At 39.9% G+C, this 15,590-nt stretch overlaps 1 long non-coding RNA gene across 1 annotated transcript; it reads right to left on the bottom strand.

Moving 5' to 3' along the window:
* Positions 1–238: 238 nt before the first annotated feature.
* Positions 239–15,088, bottom strand: LOC116562647. The gene is made up of 3 exons (XR_004274046.1): positions 15,074–15,088; positions 3,023–3,025; positions 239–379 (listed from the first exon to the last, which is right to left on the bottom strand). It is a non-coding gene; the product is annotated as an uncharacterized LOC116562647 (long non-coding RNA).
* Between the last annotated feature and the right edge of the window lie 502 nt (positions 15,089–15,590).

Here is a 15,590-nt window from a genome sequence, read left to right as displayed (position 1 = left end):
ATGTTAGATATTAGGCCTTTGCCAGATGCATGGTTTGTGAATATTTTCTTCCATTCTATAGGTTGTCTGTTTACTTCATCAGTAGTTTCTTTTGTAGTGCAGAAGCTCTTTAATTTAACTGGATCCCATTCGTCAATTTTTGTTTTTTTTAACAATTGCTTTTGAAGATTTAACCGTAAAGTCTTTTCCAAGGCCAATGTCAAGAAGGGCATTTCCTAGGTTTTCTTCTAGGATTTTTATAGTTTGACATTTTACATTTAAGTCTTTAATTCATCTTGAGTTAATTTTTGTATATGGTAAAAGATAAGGGTCCAGTTTCATTTTTCTGCATATGGTTGGCCAGTTACCCCAGCACCATTTTATTGAATAAGGGGTCCTTCTTCATTGCTTATTTTTGTTGACTTTGTCAAAGACTGGATAGTTTTATTGTGTATGGCTTTATTTATGTGTTCTTAATTTTGTTCCATTGGTCTATATGTCTGTTTTGGTACCAGTACCATATTGTTTTGGTTACTGTAGCCTTGTAGTATAGTTTGAAGTCTACACTAATGTGATGCCTTCAGCTTTGCTCTTTTTGCCTAGGATTGCTTTGGCTACTAGAGCTTTTTTTGGTCCCATATATATTTTAGATAGTTTTTTTTTGAATTCTGTTAAGAAAAGCAATTACAACAAACTAGAAATTGACAAGTGGAACCTAATTAAACTAAAGTGCTTCTGCACAGCAAAATAAACTATCAACAGAGTAAACAGACAATCTGTGCAGTGGTCCAAGAGTATCATTACCATGATTTCAGTTTTTCTAAATTTAATAATTTGCTTTATGGCCAAGCATGTGGTCAATCTTAGAGTATGTCTTACGTACTGATGAAAAGAATGTGTATTCTGTGGTTGTTGGGTGGAATATTCTGTAAATGTCTATCAGGTCCAATTGGCCAAGTGTCAAGTTTAAGTTCAGAATTTTTTTTGTTGTTGTTAGTTTTCTACCTTAATAATCTAATACTGCCAGTGAGGTATTGAAGACTTTCATTATTATTGTGTGGCTGCCCAAGTCCTTTCATAGGTCTCTAAGTACTTGCTTTATTAATCTGGGTGCTCCAATGTTGGATGCATATATATTTAGAATAGTTAGGTCTTGTTAAATTAAACCCTGTATCATTGTATAATGCCCTTCTTTGGCCTTTTCGACTGTTGCTAAAGTTTGTTTTATCTATATAATGACTCTTATTCTTTTTGGTTTTTCATCTGCATGATAGATCTTTTTCCATCCCTTTATTTTGAGCATGTGGGTGTCATTACATGTGAAATGGGTCTCTTGAAGACAACGGATGTTTGAGTTTTGTTTTTTAATTCAACTTGCCACTTTGTGCCTTTTAAGTGGAGGCATTTGGACCATTTACATGTAAGCTTAATGTTGATATGTGTAATTTTGATCCTGTCATCATGTTGTTAGCTGCTTATTTTATAGACTTGATTGTGTAATTGCTGTATAGGTCTGTGAACTATGTACTTAAGTGTGTTTTTGTGGTAGCAGGAACTGTTCTTTCATTTTCATGTTTAGAACTCCCTTAAGGATACATTTTAAAGCTGGTCTAGTTGTAGTAAATTCTCTTAGCATTTGCTTTGCTTGTCTGGAAAGAATCTTTCTCCTCCTTCTTCTCTATTTTTTGAGACTGGGTCTCACTCTTTCACCTAGGCTGGAGTGCAGTGGTGTGATCACAGCTCATTGCAGCCTCAACCTCGTAGGCTTACATGATTCTTCCACCTCAGCTTCTAGAGTAGCTGGGACTACAGGTGTGTGCCAACATGCCTGCTAACTTTTGTGTTTTTAGTAGAGACAGGGTTTTGCCATGTTGCCCAGGCTGGTCTCAAACTCTTGAGTTCAAGCAATCCTCCTGCCTGTGCCTCCCAAAATGCTGGGATTACAGGTGTGAATCACCATGCCCAGCCTATTTCTCCTTCTTTTATGAAGTTTAGTTTTGCAGGATACGGAATGCTTCATTGAGATTCTTTTTTTTAAGGATGCTAAAAATAGGCCTCCAATCTTGTCTGATTTGCAAGATTTCTGCTGAGAAGTCTACTGTTAGTCTGATGAGGTTCCCTTCGTAAATGATCCCACGCTTTTCTCTAGCTGCCTTTAAGAATTTTTCTTTCACATTGACCTTGGAGAATCTTATGACACGTGTCTTGGGGATAGTCATTTTGTGTAGTTATCTCACAGGGGTTACCTGAATTTCTTGAATTTGCATGTCAGTCTCTCTAGGGAGATTGGGGGAATTTTCATGAACTATCCTCAAATATGTTTTCCAAGTTACTTATACTTTCTCCTCTTTCAGAAATACCAATGAGTTGTAAGTTTGATATCTTTACATAATACCATATTTTTTAGGGGTTTTGTTTATTTTTTAATTTTTTTCTTAGTTTTATCTGACTGTTGATTCAAAGGACTGATCTTTGAGCTCTAAGATTTTCCTCAACTTAATCTATTCTGCTGTTAATGCTTCTGAATGTATTACAAAATTCCTATAATAAATTTGTCAATTGCAGAAGTTCAGTTTGGTTCTTTCTTAAAATGACTATGTTATCTTTGCATTCTTGGACTGCTTTTCTGGCTTCCTTGGACTGGGTTTCAACTTTCTCCTGAATGTTGTTGAGCTTCCTTGCCTTCCAGATAATGAATTCTATGCCTGTCATTTCAGCCATTTCAATCCGATGAGAGCTAGTATAATTGTTTGGAAGTAAGGAAACATTCTGACTTTTTGAATTGCCAGTTCTTGTGCTGATTCTTTCTCATCTAAGACAGCTGGTGTTCCTTTATCTTTTTGAAGTTACTACCATTTGGTTTTGACTTTTTTTTTTTATTCTTTTTTATTTTCCTTGATATTTGACTGTGATGTATGTTGAGTACAGGTGGCTTTTTCTTTTTTCCGTCTGTTTTCAGAGGGCCAAGATTCTATGCCAAGTCTTTATTTTTGGCTATTTCCCTCACTCTACACTTAATCCTGTGTGTCTCTCACACACACACTCACTCTCACACACTCACACACACACACACACACACGTATATATTATTCTCTATTCCCCTTACTCTACACTCAGTCCTGTGTGTCTTTCATACACACACTCACACACATACATATTCTCACATACACACACACAAGTATATTATTCTCTATTCTCCTTTCTCTATATTTCTTTATAGCACTTATCGCCAGCTACATTATATGTCTGTTGTACCTCTCCCTAATTAGAATGGCAGGACTTTGCTTTCTACTCTTAGGCTTAGAGCCTAGAATTGTGCCAGTGTGCAGACTTACATGCAGTCAATCCAGCCAGCCTCCCTGCAGAATCTAAGGGAGGTGACCATGTCATCTCAGTTTGCAACTTTAGAACAGCAGGAGCCACCAGCTCCACCAGGCAGTCTAACTATTTTCCAGATGATTCCCATCTTCAGAGGTCTTTCTGATGAGTTTAAACTTATGCCCCTGAAGTTTCCACTCAGGCCTATTAGTTCTGCCCTGTGGGTCTACATAGAACATGCCTTTCAAATACTTGAAGATAGCAACTATGACTCTCTCCAGCTATTTACTGCTTTTCAAGTTAAACACACCTCTCCTTCCATCACTACCCAGGGTTCTAACTGCAAAAAATCTCCTAGGCCCTCACAGGTCCTGAGACTAGTCTGGAAAGCTGCCAGGAATCCACTTAACTACATTGTTCCAGGGAGAGAATTTGCACTGGGGCCCACCCCTAGAACCCATGCTGCTATAGTATGGTGCCATTTTGAAAGCACATACAACAGCAGACTGTATCCCGCCATGGAGACCAATAGCCCCTGCATCTCCACATCACTGAGACCCAACCAATATCCCCCCACACCCACTCAAAGGGCTGCAGCATCATAGTGCTGGCTGGACCCAGTGGCACAACCACACTGCCAGCACCTGAGACCACATAACATCCTACACCCCAGGGAACAGATGGTTCAACACAATAGTTACACTGGCTCAAGGACATACAGAACCAAAGTGTTCTGTTTGAACTCCCCAGAGTTCATACAGAACTCCCAAGTGTGAGCTCCCCAGAGCCTGAGAGCAACCTTCCAGGACCTGCTGCCACCAACAGTAACCTCACTCCCCTCCTGCAGTGGGGCCATGAAACACCATGAATACCACCCAAGGGCCCAGAGACTGACCTGCTCAACCCACTACAGAAACCACCAGCTCCCAACTACCTGACTCAGGAAACGGAACCAGCCCACTTACCAAACTACAGATATTGCCAGCACTTGTGTGTCCACCTGGGGGGCCCAAGGAGGAAACTGCCCAGACAGCATCTATTCTCGGCTTGAGTGACCAAGGACCATCCCACTCAGGGCATTACACTGCCACTGGTGGTGCCTGTGCATCCAACCTGGAGCCCACAGACTAACCCACATGAAGTACATAACCATCACCACCAGTGCTGGCACATTCAACCTAGGGGCCTATGAACCACCCCACCCAGCACATCTGAAACTGTCAAAGCCTCACCACAGCTTTCACAAACAACTACACCTAGAATGCTAAGGACCTCACAGATATCACTAATGTTAATGACAGCCAAAGTAATCATATGGAGATCACATTACAGTGTCCACCCAAAATCAAAGCCAAAGCACCCTAGCCAACTTACATTATAGATACTTCTACAAGGAAATGTTTTTCCTTACAAAAGCAAAATTAAAAAGAAATTAAAAGAAATGTCAGTTACACCATGTGTACATATATCAATGTAAGGACACAAGAAACATGAAAAAGAAGCAAAGAAATACAAAACTTCCAAAGGGACAAAATAATTATTCAGTAACAGACCCCCCAAAAAAGAAATCTGTGAAAGTAATTTAAAATAATGATGGTAAGAAAACACAGAGATACAATAGAACATAGATAAATGTTATGAATAAATCAAGAAAACAATTCACTGTCTGAATGATAAATTTAACAAAGAGATACATATCATAAAAAAGAACCAAACAGAAATTCTGGAACTAATGACACAATGAATAAAAGCAAAAACCCAATGGAGAGCTTCTACGATAAACTAGATTAAGCAAAAGAAAATTTCTGAATTTGAATACTGAACTTTTGAAGTAACCCAGTCAGATGAAAAAAAAAGAAGGAAAAGAAAAAGGGATAAAGACATATGGAATACCAAAGCAAACAAAATTCAAATTTTAGGAGTTCCAGAAAAGATGAAAAAGTTAAAGAAAATTTATTTCATAAAATATTAGTTGAAAACTTCCCAATTCTTGACAGGCATACAGACATCCAGATACAGGAAAATCAATGATCCCTAAATACAGTCAATCCATAAGTGTCCTCTCTGAGGCACATTATAGTCTAACTGTTAGAAATCAATGACAAAGAGAGAATTCTAAACATAGGAAAAGTGTCAAGTCACATATAAGAAAATCCTCATTAGAATAATAGCAGATGGCACCACACAGTGTGGCTCATGCCTATAATCCCAGCACTTCGGGAGGCTGAAGCTGATAGATCACTTGAGGTTTAGGAATTCAAGACCAGCCTGGCCAACATGGTGAAACCCCATTTCTTCTAAAAATGCAAAAATTAGCCAGATGTGGTGGTGTGCACCTGTAATCACAGCTACTCAGGAGGCTGAGACAGGAGAATTTCTTGAACCTGGATGGCAGAGGTTCCAGTGAGCTGAAATTGCACCACTGCACTCCAGCCTGGGTGACAGAGCAAGACTCCATCTCAAAAAACAAACAAATAACAAAAAAAATAGAACAGCTTGCAGCTCCAGCTTGGACAAACAGAGCAGCTTGTGGAGACTTCCATCATAAACTTCTCCAGAACTGCTGCAAGAATATACCAGGAAACCTGAAAAAATCCACAGACCTTCTGAAAGAAGCAGATTGCTCTTGCAAGACCCAGGAGACATGCCAAATACTGTGAGTGCTCAAGCTGTGAAAGTGGATAAAGGAATCATCTGCCTCTGAACACACATACTGATTGGGGAATCTGAAGGTCTAGATCATGGAAGAAGGAATCTACAATGAACCCAAACAAACAAGATAAAAACAAACAATCCCATCAAAAAGTGGGCTAAGGACATGAATAGACAAATCTCAAAAGGAAGTTATACAAAAGGCCAACAAACATAAGAAAAAATTCTCAACTTCACTAATGATCAGGAAAATGCAAATCAAAACCACAAGATACCACCTTACTCCCAAAAAAATGGCCATTATCAAAAAATGAAAAAGTAATAGATGTTGGCATAGAAGTGATCAAAAGGGAACACTTCCACACTGCTGGTGAAAATGTAAACTAGTACAACCACTATGGAAAACAGTGTGGAGATTCCTTTAAAAACTAAAAGTAGAACTACCTTTTGATCCAGGAATCCCACTGCTGGGTATCTACCTAAAGGAAAATAAGTCATTATACGAAAAAGATACTTACAAATGCATGTTTATAACAGCACAGTTCACAATTGCAAAAATGTGGAACCAGCCCAAATGCCCATCAATTAACAAGTAGATAAAGAAACTGTGGTATATACCTGTGATGGAATACTACTCAGCCATAAAAAGGAATGAATTAATGGCATTTTCAGAAAACTAGATGAGATTGGAGACTGTTATTCTAAGTGAAGTAACTTAAGAATAAAAAAACAACCACCATATGTTCTCACTGATAAGTGGGACTTAAGCTATGAGGATGCAAACGCATAAGAATAACACAGTAGACTTTGGGAACTCAGGGGGAAGGGATGGGAAGGGAAGGGGCTGAAGGATAAAAGGCTACAAATTAGGCTCAGTGTATACTGCTTAGGTGATGGATGCACCAAAACCTCATAAATCACCACTAAAGAACTTATTCATGTAATCAAATACCACCTGTTGCCCAAAAACCTATGGAAAGAAAAAATTAAATATATATATATATTTTTTTTAATTAAACAAAATAAAATTAAATATATACAAATAAATATATATAATTTTTATATTAAATATATACAAATAACATATATTTTTTATATATATTTTAAATATATATATTTGTTATTTGTATATTATATACAAATATTTGTTATTATATACAAATATTTGTTATATTTATTATAAAATAACAAATATATATATGTTATTTGTATATTATATATATATATATTTGTTATTTTTATATAATATCCTTTTCCTGGATAGTGACTTTTTAAAGTGCATTCGTGATTTTTCTAATACCAATAGCTTTCCCCCATACTATTTCTAAATGACATCTTTTTTTCAGATTTCACTTTTATTGCCAAACTAGAGTGCAATGGCGAGATTTTTGCTCACTGCAACCTCCACCTCCCAGGTTCAAGCAACTCTCCTGCCTCAGCCTACCAACCACGTCCAGGCAATTTTGTATTTTTAGTAGAGACAGTGTTTCTCCATGTTGGTCAGGCTGGTCTCGAACTCCCAACCTCAAGTGATTGGCCCGCCTCAGCCTCCCAAAGTGCTGGGATTACGAGTGTGAGCCACCATGCCCAGTCAAGTCTTTTTTATAATACACTAAGATTTCAAAGTGTATTGCCTCAGCATAGCCTGGCTTAACTTGAAAGATGCAGGAGAAAGCCTCCCTCTTCCAGATAAAATGTCTAACTTTTATACCTTTTATACTGACAAGTTTCCAAAAAATCATGCATTTAAAGGATAAAGAAGCTGTAACTATTTGACATCAGCATGGTGTGCACAGACTTGCAGAGTATCCTGGATATAACTCCCACTCTCTCAGGTCTCTTTTAAAAAATTAATCATTTTAAATAAAGTATAAAATGTCTTAAGAAAAGCACATGAATCATTAAGTGTATAATCTTATGAATTGTTACAAAATGAACAAGCCCATTTAACCATTATTCAGGTTAAGAAATAAAGTTAACAAAAAATAAAAGCTAAAAAAAATAGAACTTTGTCAACATTATAGAAGTTTGCCTCACTTGTCTTTGCAAATCACTATCCTGATTTCTAATGCCTTATAAATCTTCTTTTGTCTTTTTAAACTTTATATGAAAGGAAATTATTCCTTTCTTTACTCATCATTCTGTAAGATTTATCCATGTTATTGGGTACAGAAACAGTCTATTCACTTGCACTGCAATGTAGAATATTTAGTCTCTTGTTGAAGCATTTGCATTTTAGAGTTAAGATAAATTATTTTTCTGTAAGCAGTTTTTTTTTCTTTTTTTGAGATGAGGTCTTGCTCTGTCATCTAGGCTGGGGTGCAGTGGTGTGATCTCGGCTCACTGCAACCTCTGCCTCCTGGGCTCAAGTGATTCTCATGCCTCAGCCTCCTGAGTAGCTGGATTAGAGGCATGAGCCACCATGCCTGACTAATTTTTTTGTGTATTTTTATGAGAGGTGAGGTTTCACCACGTTGGCCAGGCTGGTCTCGAACTCCTGGCCTCAAGTGATCCACCCACCTCAGCCTCCCAAAGTCTTGGGATTACAAGCATGAGCCACTGTGCCCGGCCTCTTAAGTTCCACCTTCCACAAATCCCTAGGGCATGGACACAACGCAGCCAGGTTCTTTGCAACTGTATAACAAGGGTACCTTTTACTCCATTTCCTAGTAAGATATTCTTTGCTTTCATCTGAGACCTTGTCAGCATTCTTACACATGCCTCTTGGTTATTATATGTATGCATTTTTGTAATGTATATGCCTACAAGATGTGGTGAAGCTTTTGGAATGCATATGTTCAATTTTTCATCTTTATACCTATCAACAATATCAGAGACTTCAAGTTCCTCTGTATCCTTGGCAACATACGGAATTGTCATGTGTTCAGTTATTTTAACATATGTTGAGTAATATCTCACTGAGGTTTTAATGGGCTCTTCCTTGATAGCTAATAAGTATTGACATCCTGTCATATGTTCAGTGATCATTTTTAGTTAAGCTTTTTTTTTTTTTTTTTTTTTTGAGATAATGTCTTATTCAGTCACCCAGGCTGGAGTGCAATGGCACAGTCTCGGCTCACTGCAACCTCTGCTCCCGAGTTCAAGCAATTCTCCTGCCTCTGCCTCCCAAGTGTCTGGGGTTACAAGCGTGAGCAACCACACCCCGCTAGTTTTTGTATTTTTAGTAGAGGCAGGGTTCCACCACGTTGGCCAGGCTGGTCTCAAACTTCTGACCTCAGGTGATCCGCCTACCTTGGCCTCCCAAAGTGCTGGGATTACAGGCATGAGCCACCGAGCCCAGCCAGTTACCCACTTTTTTGAAGTGCTGGTTTACATCTTTTTCTCTCTCTGTAATAAGAAATAAAGGTAAAATCTAATCTCTCTTCCTTTGTACTCTCTGCATCTGCAGGGCTCTCTGTGTTTTTTCTTTTTTTCTTTCTTAGTTGGAGCGTTTTTCCAAATTCTAAGGCTTCTATCCAAGTTACTCCTCCAACCACGAGCCTTCATAGAATAAAAGACAAATGCAAGAGGCTGAAATACATTTTTATAGTGAAGGAATTTGGGATAAAAGATTTCCAGAAGAGGAAAAGATTGGTTATCTTCCATTCCGGTTAGTCGTTGGAGCGTTTCCATCTCCCAAGAAGTTAGTGGTGTCTCGCATTGGATAATCAGGGACTGCTTCAGGTGGCTCCACCACGCAGCACCTTTGGCCATTTGCGCAACAGCTTACTTCATTTTCAGGTGGTCTGCAAGCGATTCTGCATATTCCTTGGCCCCCACTACAGCTAACTGTTTTCATTATTGTCCACTTTGGCACTGTCGTCTTTTTTGAGCGCTTCATGCCTCCTGGAAAAGATATAGTTATGGTTAGTCTCTATGCAATCATGATAACAGAAAACATAGAATGTTAAGTATACAGAAGCTGGAGTCAAATCATTTAGATCAAACTTGGGCTCCATCATTTACCAGATCTTAGTCTTTGGTCAAGTAACTTTAACTCTCTGTACCTCCATTACCCTCATCTGTACAATGGCAATAATAATAAAAGAGACAGTTATCCCAGCATTTATTGAACAGAGATTCTTTTCCCTATTGCTTGTTTGTGTTAGCTTTGTCAAAGAACAGATGGTAGTAAAGATGTGTCCTTATTTCTGGGCTCTCTATTCCATTCTACTGTGCCTGTTTTTATACCAGTGCCATGCTGTTTCGGTAACTGTAGCCCTATAGTATAGTTTGAAGTCAGGTAAAGTAATGCTTCCAGCATTGTTCTTTTTACTTAGGATTGCCTTGGCTATTTTGGGCTCTTTTTTGGTTATGTATGAATTTTAAATAGTTTTTTTCTAGTTCTGTGAAGAATGTCATTGATCATGTCTTTCGCAGGAGCATGGTTGGAGTTGGAGGCTATTATCCTCAGCAAACTAATGCAGGAACATAACACCAAATACTACATGTTCTCACTTACAAGTGGGAGCTAAATGATGAGAACTCATAAACACAAAGAAGGGAATAACAGACACTGGGGTTTACTTGAAGGTGGAGGGAGGGAGGAGGGACAGGAGCAGAAAAGATAACTCCTGGGTACTGGGCTTAATACCTAGTTGATGAAATAATCTGTACAACGAACCCCCATGGCACAAGTTTACCTGTGTAACAAACCTTCACATGTACCCCTGAACATAATATAAAAACTTAAAATGATAATAAGAGACTGCCTCTTAAGGCTGTTGTGATTATTAAATGAGTTCATGTATATAATATGTTTAGAATAATATCTGGCATTTACTAAGAAGTAACTAAATGTCATCCTTTGTTGTTATAATTACTATTGTTATTATTCTTAGATAAAAGTCTTCACTTGAGAGGTCAGAACTGCAAGGGTTGCCTCCGTGAGCACTGTTGGGCATGTTGCTATTTGCCTGGATGGATGTATGCTTGTAATGCTCAACTCCTTGGATGTAGCCAGTGTCTACCCCAAGGCAAGACATGTGTACTAGTGCCTCCATATTTTGAAAAAATAAACATACACCACACATGAAATCCTCTGTGCATTGGATTGCACGGAACAGATACTGTTCATACATGAGTCCACATTGGCATAGACACAGGCACATATGCACAGCTCAATTTATTAACAAATTTACAGTCACACACAAACTGAACATGTACACATGTTCACTGTACATACCCATAGATGTGCATTTATAACAATGTGTAAATGCACAAGCCAACAAACCAGTCACTCAGGCATAAACATGTGTACACAAACACTTTTACTGAAAATACTTTAGTAATAAAGTTCCTGACATATAGTTATCATTCTAAAAACGTTCATCATTAGTAATATTTATGTTTTTTCCAAAAAGAATGAGTCCTTTGTAAAAACTTTTTGTAAAGGAAATAATAACTACTATCAAACATTTAGCATCATTCGTGTCAAGAATTTTTATTCTTTATTCAATGAAAACTTAAAACAAACTGTCATTATCTTCCATTTTCAAATAAGAAAACTGAAGCAAAAAGAGAGATTATGTTCCTTCTAAAATCCTCAAATTGGTAAGGAAGAGGCCCAAGATTTAATTTTTCTTCTACATGATTTGGAATTCTGGAGTGACATCAGCTATATGGTAAACTAGGAAACTCCAGGCCCTCATTTGGCCATGGAAACATCACATAAACCTCAACACAAGGCCAAAGTACTTTCTGGGAGCTCTAGAAACCAGCTAAGAAGCTGCAACAACCAGCCGAGTGCAGCGGCTCTTGCCTGTAATCCCAGCACTTTGGGAGGCCGAGGTGAGTGGATCAAAAGGTCGAGATCGAGACCATCCTGGCCAACATGGTGAAAACCCGTCTCTATTAAAAACACAAAAATTGGTCAGGTGTGGTGGTGCACCTGTAGTCCCAGCTACTTAAGACGCTGAGGCAGGAGAATCATTTGAACCCGGGAGGCAGAAGTTGCAGTGAGCCGCGATCACGCCACTGCACTCCAGCCTGGCGACAGAGTGAGACTCTGTCTCAAAAAGGTGGAAAAGAAGAAGAAAAAGAAGAAGGAGGAGGAGAAGGAGGAAGAGGACCACACTCAAAACTGTAGAAATTTTGTGGCATTTTTGCTCACCCTTGCTGCGCCCTCTACTCAGTGCAGTGCAGCAGTCAGAAAAAAGCCACCCAATTCCCAGTTTCTTCCTTAGGATAAAAGGGGGGAAAATGAACCTTACTTTAAAAATTTCTGGCTTGTCTAAGAGCCAGCTGAGGGACTGGTTGCTCTCTTACTTGATTCAAACCATTGCCAAGAATGGCATCATAGTTTGGATATCAGAGTGGAGGCTGCTGAAAGCAGCAATGGGCACCATGGCGTGTGAGAGCTCCAGGAGAACTGAAGATTCACAGGAGGCTGAGGGCAAGAAATGACAAAGAGAGGCATAAAATAGAACACCTAATGTCATGAGAATAAATAGATGTGAGACTGCTAGGGGAAATAAGGCAGGGGAATTGGAGAGGGAATAAAAGTACACACACAGGGCTGGTGGTGACACATTTTAAGAAAAAGCATCAGAGAACCTTGAATTTTCACACTAAGTTGGCTAATGAAGGTCTATCTTTGGCTGAAGCCAGTTTTCAAAGACAGAATGAGGTGACTATTCAGTCAAGGAACAAGGAAATGTGATCCATTCAAAGGAATAAAGTAAATTTTCAGTAACACACACTAAAGAAAGGCAGCCCTCTGATTTAATTAACAGCCTTTAACATAACTGTCTCAAGAATAGCTGATGAGCTAAAGGAAAACCTGGAAAAACAACTGAATGAAATAAGGAGATATATTCACAAAATGAGAATATCAACAAAAATATAGAAATTATTAAAAAGAATAAACAGGACTGGGTGTGGTGGCTCACACCTGTAATCCCAGGACTTTGGGAGGCTGAGGCAGGCAGATCATGGGGTCAGAATATCGAGACCATCCTGGCCAACATGGTGAAACCCCGTCTCTACTAAAAATACAAAAATTAGCTGGGCCAGTGGTGTGTGCCTGTAATCCCAGCTACTCTGGAGCCTGAGGCAGGAGAATTACTTGAACCAGGGAGTTGGAGGTTGCAGTGAGCCAAGATCGCACCACTGCACTCCAGCCTGGCAACACAGTGAGACTCTGTCTCAAAAAAAAAAAAAAAAGAAAAAAAGAAAAGAAAAAGAAAAAGAAAACAGAATAAACAGAAAATATGGAGTGAAAAACACAGTAATTGAATTGAAAAAAAGTCACTAAAAGGGTTCAACAACAACTCAGACAGAAGAAAATATTGAATTTGAGACAGGTATTTGAAATTGTCAAGTCAGAGGAGCAAAAGAAGAAGGAATGAAGAAAAATGAACTTATTGAACACCACAAAGCAGAGCAATATATGCATTATGAGAGTCCTAGAAAAAAAAAAAAAAAGAGGGCAGGATCAGAGAGCTTATTTGAAGAAATAATGGCCAACATTCTGGGGATGGTGTCTGGCATGGTCCATGAATGGGCTTGCATTGAAGTCCTCAGGCAAGCTGGGTTGGTGTGTGGATTAGCATATCAAAGGGCCTGACATGTGGACCCACAGGGTTGGGCCTGGAACCCGGATCCACTGGGATAGACTTGTTGATTGGGTTCATGGAGGTGGGCCTGGAGCCTGCGTCCCCAAGGCTGAGACTGGAGTCTGTATCCATGTGGCTGGCCTGAAGCCTAAGTCCTAAGGGGCTGATCTAGCACTGGGGTGGGCCTTGAACCTATGTCTGCAGCAGTCAGCCAGTTTCTATGATGGGTCAGTCACATGGGTCCACTGAGATGGGACTGGAGCCTGAGTTCATGGGGGTTGACCTGCTGTGGTTTCAATGATGGTGTCCTCTCCAAAGTTTATGTTAAAACTTAATACCCTAATATAGATGATGGGGTGATGGGTGCAGCAAACCACCATGGTATGTGTGTACCTATGTAACAAACCTGCATATTCTGCACATGTACCCCAGAACTTAAAGTATATATATATTTTTTAAAAACCAATGCTACAGTATTAAGGGTTCAACCTTTATAAGGTTGCTAATCCCAGGGTGGAGCCCCAATGAATGGGATTAGCAACCTTATAAAAGGATTTGTGACTGAAGAGAATTCTCTATTGCTCTTTGGTTTCTTCTGACAGGTGAGGGTACAGTATTTCTCCCCTGCAGAGGATGTAGCACTGAGGGATCATCTTGAAAGCAGAGAGCAGCCCTCTCTAGACCCCAAATTAGTCAATGCCTTGATCTTCAATTTCTCAGCCTCCAGACCATGATAAATAAATTTCCTTTGTATATATAAATTACCCAGTCTGTAGTATTTTATCTTAGGAGCACAAACTAAGATAGGGTCTGGGTACTGGATCTACAGAGTGGACTTGTAGCGTCAGTCCACAGGAGCCAGTCTGCTACTGAGGTCTACTGGGACAGGCCTGAACTAGACCTTGGATCTGCAACATGGGCCACAGGGGCTAGTTAGGAGTATGTATGGGACCACAGAGACAGGCCTGTCACTTGGCAGGCCTGAGGACGGTGTGTACGTTTGCAAGCCTGGTGTCTGAGGCCAGGGTTGCCAGCCTAGCACCAGGATGGGCCCAAATCCTGGGACTGTGTAGGCCAATCTTGCTCAGGGTTGGTCTGAAACCTGGGACAGGCCTAGAGCCTGGGGCTGCAGGAGCTGACCTGTCACTGGATAGGCCTGGAGCCTGTATCCACAGGGACAGAGCTGATAAGTAGGGTTGCTAGGGCCAGCCTGGTGCTGGGGCAATTATGAAGCCTGGAGCAGTGGGGGCCAGCCCAGTGCTGTGGGAAGTACAGAGTAACAAGTCCACTGGGCAGTCTTGGAGTCTGGGGCTACAAGCACCAACCTGGAGCTTAAGTCTGTGGGAGCTGGCAAGTCACTGAGGCAGGCCTGATGTTCATGGCCATTAAGTTAGCCCAGCACTGGGGGTGGCCTAGAGCTTGCGTTGCTGGGGTCAGCCTAGTAATGGGCAGGCCTGGAGACCAAGTCTTGAGGGGCTATGGGATTCCAAGTGATGCTGGGAAAGAACTGAAGACTTAGTCTACAGGTGCCAGCCTGGAGTCAGGGTTTGTAGGGGCCTGCCCTGCACTGGGTTTTATTGAAGTGGGTCTGGTGTTGGGGTTCAATGCAAAGGCTGGTGCTTACTTCCCTCCCCTTCCCCCAATCAGAAGATATATCTCTTCTTGGTGTTCTGCCTGGGATTGGGAGAAGGATGAGGTGGGTAATGTAAAATGATTCTTCTTACTTTCTTCAGTGCATATTTTCTGATTTCTATGCTGCACCTGGGTGCTGTAGTCTCTCACCTGGTTTCCTTGGCGCCTTTTAAGGTATTTTTATATGCGAATAGTTTTTCAAATTGATGTTTCTGCAGTGGGATGAGCACTGGAATGTTCTGATTTACCATCTTGTTGATGTCAGTCCCCAAAACACATTCATAAATAACCAATGGTCAAAGAAGAAGCCACAAAGAAAATTGGAAAATATCTTGAGACAAATTAAAATGAAAACAAAGCACACCAAGATTTATATGATTCATCGAAACAATACTAAGATTGTTTATTGATCTCAAATCAATAACCTAACTTTACACCTTAAAGATTAAAAAT

This window comes from Sapajus apella, unplaced genomic scaffold (assembly GCF_009761245.1).
Source record: "Sapajus apella isolate SASKATOON/1434 unplaced genomic scaffold, GSC_monkey_1.0 scaffold33, whole genome shotgun sequence".
NCBI lineage: Eukaryota > Metazoa > Chordata > Mammalia > Primates > Cebidae > Sapajus > Sapajus apella.
The sequence above is the reverse complement of the archived record's forward strand: the minus strand, read 5'-3'. Positions and strand labels throughout refer to the sequence as shown.